The sequence below is a fragment of the Sceloporus occidentalis genome, unplaced genomic scaffold, assembly GCF_023333645.1.
Source record: "Sceloporus occidentalis isolate IW3139 unplaced genomic scaffold, rSceOcc1.0.p SCAF_2, whole genome shotgun sequence".
Lineage (NCBI taxonomy): Eukaryota > Metazoa > Chordata > Lepidosauria > Squamata > Phrynosomatidae > Sceloporus > Sceloporus occidentalis.
Window position 1 is genome coordinate 186,214,352 of NW_028316982.1, and position 24,791 is coordinate 186,239,142.

The 24,791-nt window shown below is 40.2% G+C and overlaps 1 long non-coding RNA gene across 1 annotated transcript in view; it reads left to right on the top strand.

The window, feature by feature from the left end:
- Nucleotides 1–437: 437 nt before the first annotated feature.
- Nucleotides 438–24,791, top strand: part of LOC149319457 (uncharacterized) — a 193,801-nt gene continuing 169,447 nt past the window's right edge. The window contains exon 1 of the long non-coding RNA XR_016279863.1: nt 438–661. This is a non-coding gene — a long non-coding RNA (uncharacterized LOC149319457). The remainder of the gene's footprint in view (nt 662–24,791) is intronic.

The following is a 24,791-nucleotide window of genomic DNA, read 5'->3' on the forward strand; positions in this document are numbered from 1 at the left end:
GCCTCCCCTTACCTTTCAAACTTTTTGCCTGGCATGGGGGGATTAACCATTCAGCCTTGCTCCTAGTTCTTCTAGTCAGCTGTTTTCATCACACATTTGCAGTTAGGGTTACCAAGGGGAAACAGATGTTCTGCGGCAAAACATCTTCACAGATACACAGCTTCTGTCAAATGATTCTAATATCTATAGAAACATGGATTGCTACCTGCTTTGTTCCAATGTTGCAGCAACGGTGCAGCAGGGGAAGCTGGTGCGTGCTATAGCATTGCCAGAGTGATGCTCTTATGTTCGTCAGTAGCAGTCTGTAGCTAGGGAAACCCCATGGTTTCCTAGTTATAATTCTTTTGCTTTCAACCTGTTGCTAGGGAAACCCTGGTATTTCCTAAGCTCAGAGCTGCCTCATTGGTGCCTGGACTCTTTCGGTTCCAATTCGTCTGTGAAATCGGTGGAGTGGTGTGACAGAAAGTCTTCCTATAGCTGCAGCTGAAATCAGTTTGACTTTAACATGAGAGAAGCAAATTCCGTGGCGCTTTTCCAGTGAGAGGCTAAGCAGCAGCCATCTTTGGGATGCCTAGGCATCCCCTATGGCATCCCCTGGGAAGCAAACAGTGAGTTTCTGATGCATAAGAGGCAATGATGAGCTTTGCAAAATGTGACACAGGTAAGTGATGAGAAAATGGCTTTGGGAGCGGGGAGAGCTAATACTCTGTACAGTTGCAATATGAAGCAGTCATACCTATTCCCCATCTTTGCAATAGTACAGTAGGTCTCTAAGGAGAACTACTATAAAATCTTTTTTTTATTTACTACTGTTAGTTTTCCCTTCAAGAGCTGTAACATACATTGTTCTCTTCCCCCACTTTATTCTCACAACATCCTTGCAAGATGCATTAGGTAAGAAGAAAGGGAAAGGAAGAGAGACACTGGCTTGAAGTAACTCAGCAAATGCCATGAAGAGAGAGAAGATGAGATATGTGTGAGAGAGGAAGGCAAGAGTCACCCAATAAAGGCCATGAACAAGGTGCTAGGAACTGATCCAAGACCACACAGTAAATGCTTTGGAAAAAGAGAGACTGGACCAAGGTTACTCAGTAAGCTGTATAGTGAGAGTGGAAGTGGGGGGGGGGGAGAGAGACTGTTCCAAAGTAATCCAGTGAGCATTGTGATGAGAAAAAAAGAGTGAGAGACTAGCTCAAAGTCAACTAGTAAGTGTAGGGGGGAATGGGGATCCATCACTAAGCTAATGTTATCCAGGAAGGTGTCCCTCTGTTTGCAAATGGCCCCTGGGTTTGATTTTAAGGAGGAGGGGTCCTAACTCCACTCTTATAATTTGTTTTTATTTATATACTGCTATTCCAAAGATCATAGCGGTGAACAGCAAGTAAGCTGTTCAATATTTTATTTTTCTTTTCACACTCAGAGGAGGTCTTTATTTAATAAGGAATTAAACCAGATCATAACATCAAAAAAGATCATAGTGGTGAACAGCAAGTAAGCTGTTCAATATTTTATTTTTCTTTTCACACTCAGAGGAGGTCTTTATTTAATAAGGAAGTAAACCAGAAGTTGGGTTCTTTACTTCTTCATTTAATAAAAGCAGATCTCATGCCTAAAGCTGTAATGGGCTAGATGAGGAAAAACAAACTCAGGCTGAATCCAGACAAAATGGAGGTACTTACAGTAGGGGCCCCCAAACCAGATATAGGGTTGCAACCTCCAGTCCTAGATGGGGTCACGCTCTCCACAAAGGACTGTGTTCGCAGTCTGGGGGTGCTCTTAGATCTGTTGCTTCACATGAGAAATCAGATGAATGCGACGATCAGGAGCACCTGTTATCGGCTCTGGCTGATACGTCAGCTGCACCCTTTCCTGGAAGTAAAGGACCTAGAAACTGTTGTACATTCACTGGTAACTTCACGATTTCTGTAATGCACTCTACATGGGGCTACCCTTGTGCCTAGTCCGGAAACTTCAACTAGTGCAGCCAGGCTGGTCGCCGGATAAACTAGAAGTGACCGAATAACACCCGTTCTAAAATCTCTTCACTGGCTGCCTATTAGTTTCCGGGCACAGTACAAGGTGTTGGTTATAACCTTTAAAGCCCTACATGGCTTGGGCCCAACCTATTTGGGGGATCACCTGTTCCCATATAATCCACCCCGGACACTCAAGTCCTCTGGGAGGCATCTATTGCAGCCTTTAAAAACCAGACTAACTGCTACCTCCCAGAGGGCCTTCTCTGCAATTGCTCCCAAACTATGGAACATCCTGCTGGATGAGATCCGTCAAATTGCCAGCTTAGACAGCTTTTAAAAAGCTGTCAAGATGGGTCTCTTCCGGCAGGCCTTTCCTGAATGAAAAGTGCCCGGCCACAGAATGACTGCCCCTCACATCATGTATTAGCCCACTGCTCTGTCCTCGTCATACTGTATATATTTTCTTTTTTAAAATTCTGTTTTAATAGATATTTTAATTGTAACATGTTTAATCCTGTTTTAAGGGGGGAATTTGGGACATAATGTTGTAAATGTGGATTTTAATATGTTGTGAGCCGCTTTGATTGTCTAGTTAGAGCAAAGTGGGATACAAATAAAAGTTTTATTTTATTTTTATTATTAAATGGGCCAGGAGGAAAATGTACAGTCACCCCTCTGTTCTCATGGACTTGAGATCCGTGTTCTTGAATATCCATAGAGAGGCAACCTCCATTAATTTCAATGTTGCGTCCTAGGCGCGCTTGCAGGCAAGTGCCCCATTCAAGCCTATGGGGTTTGAATATTGGCGAATCTCCATTTTTTTAAGCATCTGGAATAGATCCTCCACAACAACAGAGGGCCAACTGTATTGAAATTTCCATGATAAGTAAAAAGAGAGAGAGAGAAAGAGAGAGAGTCAGAGAGACAATGGGGTGCAGAAGGAGGTGGAGTGAAGTGAGGAGTATGGTCCTCCAGGGTCCTGTGGGGAGCCAGCGCAGTACACCATGCAATACATCATGCTGATTTCATTGTACATCTTCCACAATTAGAAAATACAATATATTTTAAAGAAAATTATCTAAGAAAAAGATACATAGCCTAATAAAATCAAATAAAAATAATAAAACAGAAGCAACACTAGAATAAAAATAGCAGTCCCATAGGCTTGTGTTTTCTAATTGTGGAGTTTTTCTTGCTTTTTCAAACCATTCAATAAACCCTTGAAAAGGCCTAACTGCAAAAATAAATATGGAATACCAGGGTTCCTTTCACACTACACAACATACTCTCCAATTTATTGGGGACAATCCCAATTAAACCTCTGTCATCCCACCTTTTCACTTGCATTTAAAATGTTCCAGTTTCTCTTTCCTCCTCCCACTTTCCCCTTTTGTCCTCAGCTTACTTTGATTGCTGCAAAAAGAGTTCAAAGTGCAAATGTAATTTGGACTCAACTGAGGAGGAGGGAGAAGAGACATGGAATTGTGCCCTTCCTAGGTGGCTCAGAAGAAAGCAAACTGTTTCAGCCTGTCCTAGCATGTGTTTTCTTTCTCATTTACGACTTCTGCCATCTTGACCCCACTCTGATGATTTTTGGCCACACATGTGCCAGTTTTCATCTGTAAAATGTCACAGGATATGACACTTTGACTCCACTTAAACTGCTGTGGATGTGTCTTGTGGCATCATGGGATTCACAGTTTAGGGAGAAGCATTTAGAATTTTCAGCAAGAGTACTCCATTGTCTCACCAAACTACAAACCCCAGTTAAAGTGGAATCAGAATTATGTAGTGTGAAAGGGCTCCCGTGAGCCACCTTGATGAGACTGCTTCATAGAAATCTTCTCTGTAGGTGTCATCCAATTAACTTGTCAGAAGGTAGAGGGCCTTGATGCATGAAAAGATACATATGGGAAACAGTGGCTCCTCAGAAACAAGAAAGGTTTGGGTGCTTATTGGTTAACCATTTTGCTATGACATAGACATTTATGGACCCAGTATTCCTCATGAGAATCATGAAGTGTTATCATCAATTGGAAGGCCATTAGGTATACACACAAACACATACCTATGTGTGAGGATTGTAAACAGTGAGAACAGAGGGGATTGAAATGCATAAATAACAGTGATAATTAATTTAACAGAAGCTATTATCAAAATAGACATCCTTGCTCTGATGTGCTTTTTAATACATTAATACATTTGGTGGGGATAAAAGTATTTCCCTGCATAGGCCAAAGAAATGGAGTTGAACATTTTGATCATTCTTATTCAGCTTTTTTTCCAATGAAACCTGTCTGTGGCATTCCTTTGTTTCATGCATAGCCAGATTGATGTCACCTACAATGTCTTGGAAAGGCAAACCACTTCTGGTGGTTTTTGAACAATCCTCTCACTAATATCAGAACTGTCTCAATTTATTCTTTGAGACTGCCCTTTTTGCCCTATATAGAATATAGCACAGCATTGTAAACAATTGATGGCAATATCACATTTCAATATCACATTGAAAGATCAGAACCCCTAATATTGTGGATGATATTCAAAGTCCTATAATCATATTTTGTAAATACCTATATATTAAAATTTTATTTACATTCAAAAGGTATCTGAGTCACATATAATAATGTTCTAGTATAAAAAAGCAGGAAATAGAAACATGAAAAAAGAAAAATAAGTTTCTATAGTTTGTAAGTTTCTATAAAAGCAGACCAAACAAATGTCTAAATATAAGTCCATTTATAAATTTCATCTATACGTGATTCTTTCAAATATTGTAAGCATTATTAGTTCTAACCTTATGCATTCCAATTAATAAAATATGGTTATCTTGTGTCCATCCAACTAGCACTACTCCCCAGAGTTTAAATAAAGTAAGAGCTAAGTGGTCTGATGAACTAAATAGTTCATTGGTCCTTAGATTAAATTCCAAGTCAGCAATCCAACTAAGCTCAACTATTCTATCCAAGAAATCAGCTCCATGTATTTTAAAGGCTTATGATGATTTAATTTATCTTTTCCAGGATGAATTAACCCATGTGATCAGATCAGGGTCAGAGAGCACTGTCTCTACCATCTTGAAGGGCCTCACTTGGTTTGATAAAGAATGCCATCTGAAGAAAAAAGCAATAAGGGATTCCTACCTAACATACAGGAAATCTGGCTCAAACTATCTTCCTGAGCCCTATTTCCAGCTAAAAAAGGAATATAAAATCTTGTTAGCTCAAGAAAGACGCCAATTTGAACATAATTCCTGGTCCCTGCTGTTAAAGGCCTCCCTGAACAATGATTCAGAATTATTTTGGCAGATTGTGTCGGGTGCTCTACGTACCAATTCTTAAGTGCCCAGCTGCATCATTCCAGCCCAGGTCTGGGAAAAACATTTCAAATCCACTTTTACAGATTTAAATACAACACAATTAGCTCATGCTAGTTTTCAGGACATTATTTTCTCCTCTCTCCCCTCATGGAATCCTGTCTCCAAGGAGGAAGTGATTGAACTAATTCATCTGCTCAAGGGAGGCAAAGTCCCTAGAATAGATTTCATGCCAGCTGAATTTATCAAAAACAATCAAGATTGGTGGGCTTTTCCACTAGCTGCCCTTTTTACAGTCATAAAGCAATCTAAAATAATACCTATCAGCTGGAAACATGCCATAGTAGTCTCAGTTTATAAGAAAGGAAGCTTAGTGATCCAGACAATTTCAAGCCATTAGTTTGCTATCAGTTATGGGTAAACTTTATGCTAGATATCTATCTAAATGGCTGATTGACTTCCTGGAAGCCAATAAAGTTATTACAGAGGCCCAGGCAGACATTAGAAAGAACCATTCCACTTTTGATCACTGCTTGATCCTTTTTTACCTAACAGAGAAACATCTCAATTTTTAACATGGCAAATTGTATGCTGCTTTTATGGATTTAAAATCCGCTTTTGACTCCGTCCATAGATTTAAATTATGGTAAAAGCTTAATAAGATCTTGGTTGATAAAAGACTTCTTTTTCTCATTATGGCTTTACATAGTGACAGTAAACTGCAAGTTAGATGTGGCTTAAAGGGACAGCTTTCTGATTAAATCTCTATGTCCAAGGAGTCAGGCAGGGCTTGCATCTATATTGTTTAATTTATATGTCAATGATCTGGAGGAGGTTTTGTCTGACCCTGAAGGTCATCTGCCAAAACCTGGCTCTAGAAAAGTTTCCCTTTTGCTTTATGCAGATGATGCTGTTATACTTTCCTGTTCCAGACCTGGACTGAAATATATTTTAATGAAATTCATTGGATACTGTACCACTAATAATCTGAAAATCAATTTTGAGAAATCCAAAATTATGGTTTGTCAAGACGAATTCTTCCAACGCCTCTGGTCTTTTGAGGGGCATACCATGGAACAAATTTAAACATTTTCATATCTAGGGCTTTCGTCTCACCACTTGTCTTGGATCTCTCACACAATGACTGTCCTCAAGAAATAATAATAATAGCTGGGCGCAATATGTGGAAGGAGGGTGCTCCCACAAGTAGTCAGGACCCAAGCCATGTAGGGCTTTACAGGTTAAAACCAACATGTTGTATCTTGCCCAGAAACTAATGGGCAGCCAGTGAAGGGATTTGAGGACTGGTGTAATGTGGGCAGTTCTTGGTGTGTCCGTAACCAACCTGGTTGCCATATTTTGTACCACTTGAAGTTTCCAAACTTGGCACAAGGGCAGCCCAATGTAGAGCGCATTACAGAAGTCGAGCCAAGAAGTGACCAGAGCATGCACTACTGTTTCAAGGTCTCCCTGCTCCAGGAAGGGGCGCAGTTGGCCTATCAGCCGAAGCTGATAATAAGTGCTCCTGACTGTCGCATCCACCTGAGCTGTCAGAAGAAGTGATGAATCCAGGAGCACCCCCAAACTATGAACAGAGTCCTTCAAGGGAAGTGTGACCCCATCCAGAACTGGCTGACATAACTCCATTCCCAGATTAGGGTTCCCTACTGAAGTTGAGTTGATGATGCATATTCTTTTGTCCTACAGTTATTATAATGGGGGGATCAGAATTAAATCACTCCAGTACTAAGAAAATCTGTTGGATGTTCAGACCAACTCCATATTAGGTTTCTGTTGGAGGATAAGTCCACAAAAGTAATGTTGGCTGTTGCTAAATTTCTTATAGAGGTGGTGAGGATTAGAGCTCTCTGTGTTTTAAACAAAAGTTGATGGTAACTGTTTTAATGTTTTACTGTATAGTTTTATCACTATTTGAATCTGTCCCTTTTTAGTTGAGGCTTGATTTTTTTTGTTGGATCTGTGGATCATAATAAACATTTTTTGATTAAATAGACTATACATTGGATCACAGGTGGAGAAAAATTATCTTTCTAGTAATGAAGTATAAATCTTTTTAGGAGTCAAAAGGAGCCCTGGTGATGAAGTGGTTAAATGCCAGTACTGCAGCCAAAAGGTTGTAAATTCAATCCCAGAAAGACTCCAGGGTCAACTCAGCTTTCCGTCCTTTCATAGCTCAGTAAAATGACTACCCAGCATGTTGGGGCAATTGGTTTACAGACTGTAAACCTCTTAGGGAGTCCTAGTTCACAGATAAGCGGTACAGAAATGTACTTGCTATTGCTATAAAAGGGCATGAAAAATCCACTTCTGTTGGTCATTTCTTAATTTCCAATAAACAGGTAAATAATTCCAAAGAAATTTACTCTTCATTGTTTTCTCCTAAAATGTAGCTATTATGGGACAACTCTAAAACATATGTATTAAGAAGGCATTAACAGTATTACATCTTCAACAATTTGCTGATTTAGAAAGCCCTTTCTTGAATAGACACTGTGCTGACTAATATACCTGAAAGAGCAATTTCTGCTGTATAAGATGTAGTCAGAGATCTATAGCCACACTAGTTATAAAAGTTAAAAATGGTGGCCATTAATCAGAATTGGATATTCCAGTTCTCTGTTCCATTCCTGCTGTAAACCTCGTGTGTCATATTTATTTATAGATAACAGATACTTTGGTTTGGATACTTGGTTGGCCTCAATTAATGTCCCTAATATTAAGGGAAGCTTGGATGCACTCAAAGCTGTAAGGCCAGATCTAGAATGTAATAAATGTTTCAATTCTAGATATTGCCATTTAGCTGGTAGAGGTTGTTTAAACTACCCTTGCAAAATTGAAAAAGGCAGAAATCCATAATCAACACCAAGTATCTGATTTAAAACAACAAACAATTCCACTATCAGCTCACTACTTTCATAAAAATGTTTCTTACCAATTTTCAAATCTGGATTCTTCCACAAAGTCAATTTGTCATGATTACATGGATCAAATTGCAGTTGATGAGAAAATATTTGCCACACAGTTCTAACTGCTGAAATTATTGGCAAAACACTTCCCTTTTTTAATAAAATGAGAACCAAGAAATATCTATTCAAATAGAGATGCCAGAAATGAAGACTCCAAGGACAGCCATGATGGGATATTTGTTTTAAGTGGATAGGGCCCAAAATTAATACAATATAGCAGATATGCCTGGTAGTATATAAGAAGATCTAGAAGACCAACCTTCCATCTTTGATTAGAATTTGCATCCTTTACATTGAAATTCTAGGAAGAAATGAGCCCCCTTCCCCCTACATCTTCTGAACAATGCATTTAGATTTTTGAAAATACTTGCAAGATGTAAGTAAGGGATTTCCATAAACATAAAAAATAAGTCCTATAATAATGCTGCCAAAAAAGATAGCGACAACATTGGCCTTTGAGTCTGACAAAGTACAGTTAGCCCTCTCTATCCATGGACTCTGTATCCACAGATTCAACCATCCATGGCTTGAAAATATTTTTAAAAATCCAAAAAGCAAACCTTGATTTTGCCATTTCATATAAGGGACACCATTTTACTGTACCACTGAATCTACTGGGACTTGAGCATCCACAGATTTTGGTATCCACCGTGTGTCTCTGTGTGTGTCCTGGAACCAACATCAGCAAATACCAAGGGCATCTGGTTAGCCATATCACTGTTCCATACATTGTAACTTCTGGCCTTAAATTGTTTGAGAAGTTGTGACTTTCTGTAAGCAAATTAAGCAAGGCTAGGAGAGAAAAGTGCCATTGTCCACAATAGCCTGAAGAACAATGTAGTGGTTTTAGCTAGGAACTGTAGATGACACAGTACACTTTGTTGTGTTATCTTCTGGATCTGGCTTGAAGTAGATCATTACTGGGTACTAGTCTGTCTGGGACTACATCTACACTGCAGACTTAATGCTGTTTGACACCACTTTAACTACCATGGCTCAATGCTATAGCATTCAGGGACTTATAATTTTGTGAAATATTTAGCCATCTCTGTCAGATAGCTCTGGTGCCACAACAAACTACAGATCCCAGGATTCCATAGGACGGAACCATGACAAACTGCATTAATTTTACAGTGTGGCAGCAGCATCTGTTTATTTTCCCTCACTAGCTTTATCAGGAGGGTGCTGTATGGTAGGACATGCTCTATTTAAGTCCTTAATTTGTTGGTCTCTTTGGTTAAGAATTGTTCCAAGTATCAAGGAGGCAATGTGTTTTCATTCTAATTCACAGTTGTAGGTTTTCAGGAAGTTAGTTCACCACCCCATCACTTAGAACATCTTCCTACAAAGATGGTTATAACTACTGAATGGAGAGAGATAACTTTTCTTGTTTATGAAGATAATTAATGGATTGATTGACTGATTAGCAAATAAATGATAAAAATAGTAAAATTTAAAAAATTAGCAAAAGGGCCCAAGCTCGACTCAGGCTTGCATCCTTCCGAGGTCGCTAAAATGAGTACCCAGACTGTTGGGGGCAAATTAGCTTACTTGCTAATTAGCTTACTTGCTGTTCACCACTATGATCTTTGGAATAGCGGTATATAAATAAAACAAATTATTATTATCATTATTATTATTATTATTATTATTATTATTATTATTATTAAAAAGAACATTATGTATGAAATTGAAGGCTTTCATGGCCGGCATCCATGCTTTTTTGTGGGTTTTTCAGGCTATGTGGCCATGTTCCAGAAGATTTTCTTCCTGATGTTTCACCAGCATCTGTGGCTGGCATCTTCAGAGAAGATATATAGACTCACTTTTTCCAGGCAAGCATTCTCTGAAGATGCCAGCCACAGATGCTGGCAAAACATCAGGAAGAAAATCTTCTAGAACATGGCCACATAGCCCGAAAAAACCACAAAAAACATTATGTATGTTCTTGACTTTATTCATTGCTGCTGCTGCTGTTATAATATTCCTTCAAGTTGTTTCTGACTTATGATGACCCTAAAGTGAACTTATGTTGGGGTTTTCTTGGCAACATTTATTCAGAGATGGTTTGCCTTTGCTTCCCTCTGAGGCTGTGAGGGGTCACAAGATACATCTCATCCAACCTTCTGCCATGCATGAATACACAATCAAAGCACTTCTGACAGATGGCCATGTAGCCCTCTTAATTTGGTGCCATCTGCAAATTTGATAAGCACGCCTACTATTATGTCATCCAAGTCATTGTAAAAGACAATAAATTGCACTGGGCCCAGAACAGAGCCTTGTGGCACCCCACTAGTCGTTTCCCTCCACTAGTCATTTTCAGTTTGGTCAACCAATTACAAATCTTCTTAAAAGTAGCATTGTCTAGCCCACAATTTACTAGCTTGTTTTCAAGAATATCATGGGGGACCTTGCCAAATGCCTTGCTGAAATTAAGATATGCTACATCTACAGCATTTTCTTCATCTACCCAGAAGACCTGGTCTCTGACTGGTCAAGGCAACTGGCAATTCATGCGGGAGGACTGCATCCATGAGGTAGGTGCCTGACTGGCTGCCTCCAGTTCCACAGTTTCCAAGCTTGTGCCTGAAGAAAGATTTACAGCTGCTGAGCCTTAGGGTCAGTAAAACTCTTGAAAAGTATGTGCATGAGGCAAGAATATCAGAAAAATCTATATTAATTTGGCTTGACTATTGCTGTCTCTAGTCTGTTGCTGTAGGGAAACTGAAATTCTTGTGTCTCCTCAAAGGCAGGCATCTTAGCTAGGCACTTTCTGGACTGGAAGCTTCTGACAGAGCTGGAAAAGTTATTTAATGAGACTACAACCTGCAGAATCTCCCGGGCACTTGGCACCTCTGGCAGGAGAATTCTGGCATTTGTCATCCAACAAGTAGCTTTTCTAAGTCCAGCAATTCCACCTTGCCATTGGTAAGGCTGCTTGTGATCTGACCAATGCACACACAATCTCCTTGATGGCCCTACCCCTTTGCTAAGCCAACAATTGATTTTCAGTTCCACTCCTAAATGTCTCCCCCAATATACAATTCAAAGATAGTTATGTTAGTCTGGAATATCAGTATGCAAAGGGATCTTGCAGCACATTTGAATGTCAAAGGTGCTACAAGAGCCCTTTGCATACCCTTACCCAATGTGTGGATGTGGTTTGTTCCTAAGAGAGAAGGGAAAAAAGAACTGTACCACAGGCTGGCCATCCCAACTTTGACTGACAGGGGGAGGGAATCCTCCTTGGAAGTGGGCTGAGGAGAGAAAAAGAAAAAAGAAAGGTGAAGTTTTGCCAACCAGCCAGTCTTTCCTCATCAGAGTGAGAATGGCATTTGGAGTAGATTCCTAACTTGGCTGAGAGTAGATTCCTAACTTGGAGGGAAAGGAAGCCAATGAGAGAGAGAGAGAGAGAGAGAGAGAGAGAGAGAGAGAGAGAGAGAGAGTGAGTATCTGTTGAAAGCAAGAGCGGGGGGGGGAGCAAGCTGAGAACAGTGGCAGCAGCAGGAAGAAAGGGGCGGAAAACAAGTCAAGAACAGCAGCAGTGGTGGTGGCGGCGGCGGCGGCAGTAGCAGCAGCAGCAGGACTGGGAGGGAGGGAGGGAAGCAGAGAGTGGCAACAGTGGCAGCTGTAGGAGGGATTCTGCCATTGGCATCACTAGAGTTGGTGTCATCCCAAACTCATTGTGTAACCCAGTGTGGTCCACACCCCTCGCACTCCCACAATAACACTACTGGTGGTTGTGAAAGATGGGCAGTGAAGAAAGCTGATAGGAAGAAAATCAATTCAATTGAGATGTGGTGCTGAAGAAGATTTCTATGAATACCATGAAGTACTAAAAAGACCAATAAACAAGTCCTAGAGCAAATCAAGCCTAAACTCTCCCTAGAAGCCAAGATGACTAAAATGAGGCTGTTGTATTTTGGACATATCATGCAAAGTCATGACTCACTAGAAAAAACAAAAATGCTTAACAAAGTAAAAGGCAGTAGGAAAAAGAAAGCAAGACCATATTCCAGATGAATAGACTCAATCAAAGAAGCCATGGCCCTGAGTCTGCTAGATCTGAGCAGGACTATTGATGATAGGATGAGTTCAAAGTCTCTTATTCATAGGGTTGCCATAAGTTGAAGTCAGTTTGATGGCAATTAACAGCTATATGGTGGTCATGAATTTTCTCATTCTCCAAAATTCAAACTTACCTCAAAAACCAGAACAAAGTGGCTTGGGAGCAGCTAAGTATTGTAAAATGGGACATTTTGCTCACCATCTAACATCAAAATCTTTTAATATAATCAGCTATCTAGCATGTATATTGTGAATGGTTGCAAGTGCTGTGTATTATGAAAAGTTTTAACTAGGTGCTCTGGGAGTTTCATAGGAAGTCTCTCGATTTTCAGCCAGTGACCTACTTGCAACCTCTGTTGCCTCACACAGTTAACAGAAAGGAAGAGAAGTGATTAATTGATTAGGAGGTAAGTTTATCAAAGAGACAAAGAAGATTAACTCTCATGTAGGAGATTGGTGACTGCCTTTGAAAGAAGTAAATAAATCTCTCAAAGGACAGAACCAATCGGCACTTTTGCTACATGTAATGAACAAATTACACTTTCAGCTCATATTTCCTGTAGTGTGCCCTGTTGATGAAAGGCCAAAAAAGTGACAACTTCCTAATTAGTTAACACTAGGTGACAAATTAAAAACTTTCAGACTAAAGTCAAAGAGCAAGGAAGATGAAGACTGAATATAGAGAACTGATGGCAGGCAGTAAGATCGCTGATTGCAAACACAGCTCTAAGGATGAATTCTTGCTTTCAGTACACAGTCTGCAGTCTGCAGTTTATCGTTGCGACTTAATTGTGAAACAAAAAAAGCAAAGGTTACTGCTAAAAATAAAGCAGCATATCTGCAGCTTAATGGAAAAACAGAATAATATGCTGGCATCAGAGGACCATCTTTCTTTTATTTTTATATCAATAAACTATTACTTTTTAAAAGAATCTGATTATTATGGCAACACTACTTGTTATAGTATGATTTGCCATGTTCACATGTACAGAATCAGACTGAGGTGATTCTTATTGGCCTCAGGTAACTCTAGAAAAAGGGAAGGAGTGCTTTTCAGTTATTCCAAGATCAGTGCATTATGGAAAAATCTGTGTTGCATTTATAGTCAAGACAATGAAAGTACAAACAGTGCCATTCTGTTTGCAACTGGAGAAACCACAGCAAGAATAAAAGTAAACCTAAGATGTATTCCATGATGAAGCAGATGGATGAAACCATGGTAGATAAAGTGGAGTTATGGGGCTATAATTGTGGAATTTGAAAGGGGCCATATGCTGTTTCATGCATTGGACTGATGGGTGGATGTGAACACAGAGTTCAAACAGTGACCATGGATCCAGGAGAAAGTTATAATTTTGAGTATTCTGATAAAGGAATTTTATTTTACAATATTGTATTATATATTTATTGTTAATTATGCTGTCCATACACCTGCACACAGAATATTATATTCATTGATTTAGGGTTTTTTCAGATTTTCCTAAAGTGAGTACATAAATTTAAATATTTCTGTGCCTAAAAACATAATTTCATGTGTTCCCCCACATTGCTGGCTGGCCACATCTTTTTGGTCATACTCTAATGTTGCTGAGCCACACATGTCCTGGTTGTCATCTCTGAAATGTTGGAGGGTATGATTTTCACAGCCATCTAAAATATTTGTTTTTTGGACAGAGAATGTATGTTTAAACAAGTTTGGTATACTTAGAAAGCATGTGTGTTTTGGTTCCTCTGACCAAATTAGGTGAAAAGACACCATGAATAGATTTCTCATTTTTCACACACAGCTACACCTAGTTAAAAAAGCAAATGTTAATACAAGAGGTGGAAAGTATTTAGAATGATAAAGGGGGAATAAATTAATAATGTCCATTACCATGCTCTCCAAAGAAAATGAGCCATTTCCCCAGCCTGTGTGGCAGCTTCCATTCGAACTCACCACCAGAAGCCCTGCCCAGAAGTCCCACCACCCAGAAGTCCTGTCCCAAGTCCCAGATGACACCTGGTGCAGGATCCCCACTGAGTCTAGTGGCGAGAAACAGTGGCTTCATAGGCTGAAACATCTGGAAAGGCTCTGATGGGAGAAGATTTGGCAAAAAGCAGCTGTACATTCCTGCTTTTGGATCAACATTTCAGGGATGGACGACCAAGGGTCTAACCTCTTCTTCCTACAAATTTGTCTAAGAATGTTAACATGTTTGTTTTTGTTTTTGTTTTTTTAATCTACTGGTAGTCTAAAATCTTCCAAAAAATTGCCCAGACAGGTGGCCATGCCTGTAGTTAAGTGATATGACAGATAGGTCACCAGGAACTGAAACCATGACTAAAGAATCTGTGCCCCATTGTTTATGTAAATCTGTTGACTTCTAGCCTTCATTTCCTTGCAAGTCCTTGACTGGTGAAACCATGACACTTGTACAAAACAGCTTCTTTCCATCTCTTTCATTTGAAAATGTAGACTAAGACATGGTGAGCTTCAGGTAGGCTGACTCCCCTAATCGATACCCCTACAGCATGATCTCCTTGCTTCAGGCATTTTATGGGTTATTCCTTGAAACCCTTTCATCTTCCTCTTACAAAAAGGAATCAATTTATCAAGTTACTGCAAAGTACCATGCATGAAGAATTTTGTCAGACCAGCTGTATATGATAATTACATGCTTCTTCCATAGGAAACCATGGCAACTCTCAATAACTAGCACAGATACTGCCACAAAAATATTTCTGGGGATGGGCAGGGGAAGGTAAAAGAAAAAGAGGAATTGCCTCTTCTCAGTAGCAATAGAATCAAGTGTTGCAAATTACTTGCAGAAATAAAAGCCCACAGCTGAAATTGTAAATAGCTGTTTTAGGCTTCTAAGTTAATGTAAAGTATTTTCTATGCTGCTATCTTTTTACATTTAGACTCTTTAAAAGTAAGAGCAGTGTATCAGGTGGGTCACATTTATCCCAAGGCTAATTCCAACAGATCTTTTCAGAGGATCAGTTTAGACCTCTGACAAGAGTGATCAGTCCTTTTTCTAGCAGTCCTTGGGTGGGAATGGGTGGAGGGAAGGAGCTGAGGACTGAAGAAAGAAGGGAGGAAGAGGGAAGAAGAGACAATCTATCCAACTTTACTTGTGGGATCACAGCATACAGGCTTCAGACACATGTGGTCTCCCAACAGAGCACATGTGAGGAAATACAAGAAGCCCTATGGCACCCTAAAGGCTGACAGATTCTATTTGTCATAAGTTTTCATAGACTTCATTTCAGGGCACGTGGTTCTCATCAGAAAAATAAAAGGTTCACTACAGAGAGCTATGTGGTGTAAAGGTGAATTAATCAAAATGTGTAACTAACATGTTTCTAAACTTGAAGAGCAACAGAGACATCAAAGATGATGAAGTTAAACTCACAGGTCTTAATTTCTAGTCTTTGAGTATTTATACTACCCCTTTATAAATATCAATACATGAGTATCGAGTATGGAAGCTGCTGTTTTTATTGTTTAAGATCCCATCAATAGCAGCAGCAACCGTTGACTGGCTCATGTTGTTGCCTGCGAGGCTCCCTGCCATTAGGGTGAAATTATTTTAATGCTTTTGTAAACAAGAACACAGAGCCAGGAGAATAACGGTATTTGTTTCACTGACACAGGCCCAACTGTATGATTTCAGTCCTGTTCATCAAATTAAAATTTGGATAAGGTACAAGCTGTCCAACCTGCCAACTTACTGTAAGGCTCACTTCCACTATTAAGAATCATTCAACCCCAGCAATGCAAAGATTGCAACCCTCACTACATCAAACAGGTGTTCTTTGTGGTGCCAAAGGAAAGCTCTTTGTTTTGAAATGGGAGTTAAAGGATAGCACATTTTGCAAATAAAACTGATTCCTTCCTGAGCAATTTGACTTTCTACAGTTCAGTCGCCCAGGTCTTCAAATAGGCCAGCTCTTTAGAAAGATTCAAAGGCAACACTGGGTGCTGTGTTTAATTTGCAAAGGGATAAAAGCTGAGTTTGAGCTTTGAGCTTTCCAAAATACCGATATGGATCTAGAAACCTGGCCCACAATTCCAAATTGGTAGACTTTGGCCTGTTACAGACTGCCAAAATAAAGCTGCTTTGGGTCTCTTTGGAGGTATGCTGTTTAAATGATCCATGCATCCTAAGAATCCGGAAGCTGCACCAAAGCTGCACTCCAGTGCTTAGGAATGGAGTGTGGCTTTGGCGCGACCTCCAGACTCTCAGGACCAATGCTTTATTTTGGCAGTCTGTAACAGGCTTTTGACTCCTGTACATATCCTTCTGGTAGTATGTTTGCTTATAAGTGTTCCACCACTCTAATTCCTCCATTGGCACTGCTCTCATATCATATGAGTGATGTCTGGAAGAACTTTATCTTTTATGTATGCTTTTTATAAACCATTGGAAATAAATAAACTTGTTTCATTTTGGTATTGTTCACAGTATTACACCACCAACAACAGCACCTCCTCCTCCTCTTCTTAATATCCTTCTTTTTCACCCAGTTCAGGACTCAAGGCAGCTTCTAAGGAGATTATCGCACTGCCCCTTTCCATCCTTCCCTCCCAAACTAGGCATAGGATTAAAAACTTTTAAGGATGGATTTTATCACACACTTCTGGCATACCCAATCATGGCATCCCATGCCCAAGCTGGACTTTTCCTTTACTTTGCAAAGAATGGGAAAGTCTCATTCTTTCAAAAAATGCCAGAGAAGTCTAGATCAGGTATGGGAGGTGTGAGATTAAATATGTCCTTAAAACTTTTCCTTGCCTGGTTCCCAGGGGAGGGGGGATGGAAAAGGGCAGTGCGATAATCTCTTCAGTTTTAGAACACAACACAGTAAATTTATTCTAAAATTCTGTTTAAAACAGTATCAGTGTTTTAAAAACCTACTGTCCAAATGGGGAGCTATATACCTTTCATGAAATGCCTTTGGAAATTATAATTGTACTCATAACCAAGACAGGAAAAACTTATTTTGCATTTCTTGCTATTAGTGATAAAGCTTCAGCTGAAAGTTACACTTATTTTAAATGGTTACCTTTTATTTTTGTCCCACATCATCAGAATTCACACCTGCACATAAACTGTGCAAAGAGCTTGGAAGGTGTCATTACTGCTGTGTGTGAATATCCTAAGACATCTCTGTGTTTTCATTTGTGTTGGGGGTTATTTCAGTAGAAAGAATGAAGCTCTAACACCTTGGCACTTGCAGTTTATCAAGAGGTGTTTCCCCCTTAAATCTCTTTGCTAAACTTTAAGCCCAGTATTGAAAAAGAACTTGGAGAAAAAATAAATGATCATTTGTTTGTGTTCTGAACACATACATATAACCAAGCATGCAACACTTATCCTTCAGAGTGTCATATTGAGGGACATGGAAGAGTTGTATTCTATACCCACAGTTAATGCAAGTTTCTCTCTGGCTCACTTTCTCCCCAAAATACCAAAACATATTTTTCTTACCCATCCTCATTTCCCATTTCTAGCTAGAGAAAGAACTGATTTTTTTTCTCAAAAATGATATGAAATAGGTGAGAAGGAATATTGCAGCAAATATTGCTGCAGAAAAAAAAAATAAGAATGGAATCAGACAGAATACATGTCAGTGTCTCACATCTGCTTTACAGTAGTTTTACAGAAACTACTATGCTATGTTCCTCAAATTAAGTGTATAATTAATATAACCAGATAACTTGTCCTCTGTGTCATCCGTAGAAATGTCAGCCAGGCCTTCAGATGTGGCAAAATTAGTTGTAAGCTAGCCTGAATCCCAATTTTGGGGAGTAGGTGGGGTACAAAGGTGATGATGATTATGATCAGAATCCTGTTGGGGAGTTATGAACGCATAGCCACCATATTTAAGTGGCAATTTAGCGATCTCTGGCCAGACTCTCCCAGTCCCTGTTTACCAGAAAGCAGCCACTCTGATCAATTGAGGTTGATGCCCCTGTCCCTTTCCATTTGCAATCTCCATTGTGAAAAAGCAAAAGCATAATTCCTGTTGCAATTCTCATTCAAAGGTGGGTAGGAAATATCAGATATCTGCTTCCTAAACAACCCCCATTGATCATGGTGGCTCTTTGAAGTAGTAAGTGATCACATTGCTCACAGTGGTAAGTGGACTGGGAACTTTCAAGTTCCCTACTATGGACTAACTATGGAATACAAAGAGATCGTGAATACCAAACAGTTACAAATGCATAACTCACCAACACCAATCTGACCACTGGTGTCAGGTATATGGTTTTGTTTTTTGAAGTTGTTGTTGTTTATTGTGTTCCTCTTTAATTACTGGAGAATTTCAATAATGCTTTGGTGAAGTAGCCCCTCCCCCATTTGTAGTATCAATTAATAAGGTAATGAATTTCAAGTTTAACTCTGGATCCAGTTTTTATGTTGTTGTTGTGTGCTTTCAAGTTGTTTCTGACTCGTGGTGATTCTAAGGTGACCCTACCATGAGAGTTTCTTGGCAAGATTTGTTCAGAAGAAGTTTGCCATTGTCATCCACTGAGGCTGAGCCAGTACGACTTGGCCAAGTTCACCCTGTGGATTTCCATGGCTGAGTGTGGATTCAAACTGTCGTCTCCAGAGTAATAATCCAACTTCCAACCACTACACCACTCTGATTTTAATATTATCTCTAATTATTTTAACGGACTTGGTCCCTTGTCCCATTTCTCCTTAGTTGATTATTTCGTCCATCCATCAGTATGAAAGAGTATCTTTCAACTTTAAGCAAACTGAATTTTTTTAAAAGAGACTTTTCTGAAATATTTCTTTTTCACCCTCACCTAAACTGTTGGAAAAAAATTCTGCCCTCTTATCTTCTGATTACTGAACCCCAAATTTCCTTGCTGATTCTCCCAGCCTGAAACAGCATGGAGACTTTTTGAAGACCATTTTTCACTCTATCCCCCACAAAACCCCATGCCACTGCATGCAGTATGGATGAGAGTTAACAAACACCACAACCCCAGGAATGCAGGTTGGGAGATTCTGAGTATTGCAGTTAAAAAAGTAATGTTTCCGAGCTCTGCTTTGGGTTGCTGTCTCTTATAAATGAATTACATGTTCTCCTCAGTTTATAGTGCTTTGGGGAATATCTGTTCATATTGTGTATTCAATTCACAAACACCTCTCTTAGAAAACATATTTTTCATTACTCAGCTATTTATATTCAATGACACCAAATTTTGAAATGAAGATTATGATAAGTATAGTAGTTCTACCTGGAGACAGTTTACCCCAATGGGACTGAATATCAAATTCAAGAGAAAGAGAGCAAGACTTGTTGATTAGCCACCAATTCATTATATGTTACAATATATGTGCTTTGTTGCTATTTCAAGTTTGGCTTTTATCACCTGCAATCTGCTTTTCAAAGATACAGTCTCTGTGACTGAATTGAATGAGTGCTCAAACACAATGCTACCCCACAGGATCTATACAGCTGTTTCAGGCACCACATATCAATTCGGGTAGGAAGAATGCCACAAGCCAAAGATATTATGTAGAAGAATCCTTCTCCAATATTGTGGGCATAGACAAATGCTTCCCCTCACAACAAATTCTCCACTTCGCTGGAGCCAAGAAAATTGGATTGAAAAGCATTGTTTGAGTCTTCATGCTCTGCACTCATCAAACAGATTGACTCTCTTTCATCAGCAAGATGGAGTACTTGTTCAGTAGGTATTTTCTTCAGACCTGCTGTTCATCTGTCCTAGAAAGCTGCAAGGGAATTTAAAGGTGTATTTCTCCAATTGCTCGTCAGACAGGGGGAATTAAGCAAAATACCTCAAAAATACTAGAAAAAGCCAAAGTGATAAGTAGAGACTAATGGAGAGCATCACACACAGAGAAAATAAGAATGCCACAAGATTGGGATACAAAATCAGGATTGTTTGTGTGTTAAATAAGAAACATAGCTACTCCCTGCAGCTGCTATTATTTGTTGTTAAGTGCTGAACAGCTAATTGCATATTTCTCTAGTCACAACCAAATTTACCTTTTCACACACAAAATAAACCTTCTACATATGCAACCCTCTAGCCATTCCTGGAAGTAAGAAGTCTGAAAAATGTTCAGTGATCTTGCATTCATGGAGGCTTACATCTGAGCAGGGGTGTGTGTGTGTATGTGTGTTTTGCAGCAAGAAGCATAGAATAGATGTACTTGACTTCTGTGACTACATTTTGGTTTGGTTTTTAAGGCCCTAATCCTGATGGAAAGGATGGAATGCCTCAAAGATGACTCACCATGTCTTAGTTCTGTATTGCTTCATGAGGCATCTGAGCTTTACTGTGTTGCTAGAGAAATCCTTCTCTAAACTGACTAGGGATGTGAATGATGGTTGTTGTTCACAAGATCTTTCTTTCTGTGATATTTTGCATAATTTGCACAAATTATACAACATAATTTCTGCAAAACCTCTGGTCAATGAAAGTTAGAACAGTCTACTTTCTTATACATTATTTTGTAGGATGATTCCAAGACTCAGTACATCTAATACTTTGTAGTTTGTGCAACCAACAAGGCAATTGTTATCTCATTTTGCAATACTTTTTAAAGTGACCCGAAGCAGCTTTATTTTGGCCTGTCTGTTCAGGCCCTAACTCCTTTTAATGTAGTCAACATTTCTTTGAGAAATGAGACTGAGAAAAATATATTGTTGAACTAAAAGGGACAATTTGATTTCTTTTGGCATTCTTCAGTAATGCCACACAGTTGGCAGCCCGACTCTACTACTACCTTCAGCTATTATTTCAAAGAGTTTGCTGCAATCAATATGACATTCCATTAAAGGCTGCAACTTGTCATTTTAGCTTAATAAAAAGGGCAATATTTCAGTGAGAGGTGAGAGCTCGTAGGAAAGTAATTTATGGTCTAGATTTCAGATATACTGTATATGTACATACATATGTATTGTATTTATACTGCCACCTTTCTCCCAAAGACTGGCATGTTGGGAAGATTTAAAAGGTTTCATTACAGTGAAATTTGTGTTTTGATATGAGCACATTCTACCAGAAAATTATCCTGCACAAACCTAATGGAGAAAAAATAATACTGAGCCCCTTGACCTGTAGTTCTACTTGTGAGTAGAAACTTCAGCTAAGACACACTTTTGCTCTTATCATTGCCTACTGAGATTCGTGGGGGAGGGAGACAATGGCCGGTTAAAGACCGGCACTTTAGTGCGTGACGAGCACGCACTAGGGTTACAAAAGGGCGGTGCTTCCGCACCGCCCTAACCCTAGTGCGTGCTCGTCACGCACTAAACGGCAGCGGCCCTTCCATACAGCCACCGCCGTGAGGATGTCACGGCCGTGCCGCCTCTAGATGGGACGGCGCGGACGTGACGTCCTTGCTCCGCACCAGGGCGCTTAGTGCGCCCTGAACACGGAGCAGGAAGGAGCTCCGTTTCGGAGCTCCTTCCTGGTTTAGTCCGCTGGGCGCAGCCTTCAGACGGCTGCGCCCAGCGAACTAAAAGAGAAAGGGGCCAAGTGGCCCCTTTCTCTTCTCCCCGCCGCCGCGGGGTGTCCTTGGGGCTTGAAGCCCCAGGGACACCCCTTTTCAGGCTGCGGGGAAGCGGCGTTTTGCTGCTTCCCCGCAGCCTGAAAAGCGGCGGATCGGGGCCTCAGCGGCTGCCGTTCTGACCACTGAGGCCCCGATACACCGGGGAAAGGGGCAGGTGCAGCCCGCCCCAAATGGGTGGTCTATAACCCGCCAATATTAAGGAAGACAAAAGGGCTGGAGAAGATAGTCAAACTTACATAGAGGAAACAGGACAAATAATGCAAGGACCCAACAGTGGCAGGCAAGAAAACATGCACAGGCAGCAAGTAAAGGGGACCCATGGTCTTCGATGTCTCTATACTAATGCACAGAGCATGGGAAATAAGCAAGATGAACTCAAACTCATAGTACAACAAAGTAAATATGATATAATAGGCATCACTGAAACCTGGTGGGATGAGTCTCATGACTGGAATGTTGAAATACAGGGGTATAACCTTTTTAAGAGAAATAGGCCAAACAGGAAAGGAGGAGGGATAGCACTATATGACAGAGATATTTACACCAGTGAAGAGATCCAGGACATCAATACTGGCAGCCAGGTGGAGAGCATCTGGATAAAAATTAAAGGGGAGGGAAACAACAACGATGTTATGGTGGGAGTCTACTACAGACCCCCAAGTCAGATGGAGGAATTGGATGATGCCTTTCTAGAAAAGATGACCACACACTCCGAAAGGAGAGATGTTGTAATGATGGGTGACCAACTATCCTAATATTTGCTGGAAGTCAAACTCAGCCAAATCCTCAAGGTCTAGCAAATTCCTCACTTGCCTGGAAGACAATTTCATTGTCCAAAAGGTGGAAGAGGCAACAAGGGGATCAGCTATTTTGGATCTGATCCTAACCAACAGGGATGACTTGATTAATGGGGTGCAAGTGGTGGGATCATTAGGTGGTAGTGACCATGTTCTCCTGGAGTTTGTTATACAATGGAAAGGAGAAGCCAGACATAGTCAGACACGCATCCTAGACTTTAGGAGAGCGGATTTCATTAAACTTAGGGAAGTATTGAGGGTGATCCCATGGTCAGAAATACTAAAAGATAAGGAAGTTCAGGACAGATGGGACTTTCTCAAAAGGGAGATACTGAAGGCACAATTTCAAACAGTTCCAGTGAGAAAGAAAAACAGGAGGTGTCTCAAGAAACCAGGATGGATGACTAAGGAACTTTCAACTGAGCTAAGTTTTAAACAGAACATGTACAAGAAATGGAAAAAGGGGGAAATCACAAAAAAGGAATTCAAAGAAATAGCAGGCATGTGTAGGGGTAAAGTCAGAAAAGCTAAAGCGCAGAATGAATTCAGGCTTGCTAGAGAGGTTAAAAAGAATAAAAAGGGCTTTTTTGGATATGTCCACAGCAAAAGGAAGAAGAAGGAAATGGTAGGGCCACTGCATGGGGAAGATGGCAAAATGCTAACAGGGGACAGAGAAAAGGCAGAATTACTCAACACCTTCTTTGCCTCAGTCTTCTCAGAAAAGGAAAAGGGTGCTCAACATGACGATAATGGAGTGGAGGATAGAAAAGGGGAATTTCAGCACAGAATAAGTAAAGAGATAGTACAGGAATATCTGGTTAATCTAAATGAATATAAATCTCCAGGACCAGATGAACTACATCCAAGAATATTAAAAGAGCTGGCAAATGTAATATTGGAGCCATTGGCAATAATCTTTGAAAACTCCTGGAGAACAGGAGAAGTGCCAGCAGACTGGAGGAGGGCAAACATTGTCCCCATCTTCAAAAAGGGGAAAAAAGAGGATCCCAACAATTATCATCCAGTCTGACATCAATACCAGGAAAGATTCTAGAGCAGATCATTAAACAGAAGGTCTGTGAACATTTAGAAGGTAATTCCATAATCACAAAAAGTCAACAAGGGTTTCAGAGAAACAAGTCATGCCAGACAAATCTAATCTCTTTCTTTGATAAAATTACTAGCTTGGTAGATGAAGGGAATGCTGTGGATATAGTATATCTCGATTTCAGTAAGGCCTTTGACAAGGTTTCCCATGACATTCTTGCAAACAAGCTTGTAAAAGGTGGGCTAGACAAGGTAACTGTTACATGGATTTGTAACTGGTTGACCGGTCGAACCCAAAGGGTGCTCAACAATGGCTCCTTTTCATCCTGGAGAGAAGTGACCAGTGGGGTCCCTCAGGGCTCTGTTCTGGGCCCAGTGCTATTCAACATCTTTATGACCTGGATGACAGAATTGGGAGCATACTTATCAAATTTGCAGATGACACCAAATTAGGAGGAATAGAGGACAGGATCAAAATTCAAAATAACCTGAATAGACTTGAAAGCTGGGCCAAAGCTAGCAAAATGAAATTCAACATGGAGAAATGTAAGGTACTGAACTTAGGGCGGAAAAATGAAATGCACAGATATAGGATGGGGGACACCTGGCTGAATGAGACTACATGTGAAAGGGATCTTGGAGTCCAAGTAGACCACAAGTTGAACATGAGTGAACAATGTGATGCGGCAGGTAAAAAGGCCAATGCAATTTTAGGCTGCATCAATAAAAGTATATTGTCTAGATCAAGAGAAGTAATAGTGCCACTGTATTCTGCTTTGGTCAGGCCCCACCTGGAATATTGTGTCCAGTTCTGGGCACCACAATTTAAAAAGGACATTGAGAAACTGGAGCGTGTCCAAAGGAGGGCGACTAAAATGGTGAAGGGTCTGGAAACCATGCCCTATGAGGAACGACTTAGGGAGCTGGGGATGATTAGCCTGGAGAAAAGAAGATTAAGAGGTGATATGATAGCCTTGTTTAAATATTTGAAGAGGTGTCACATTGAGGAGGGAGCAAGCTTGTTTTCTGCTGCTCCAGAGAACAGG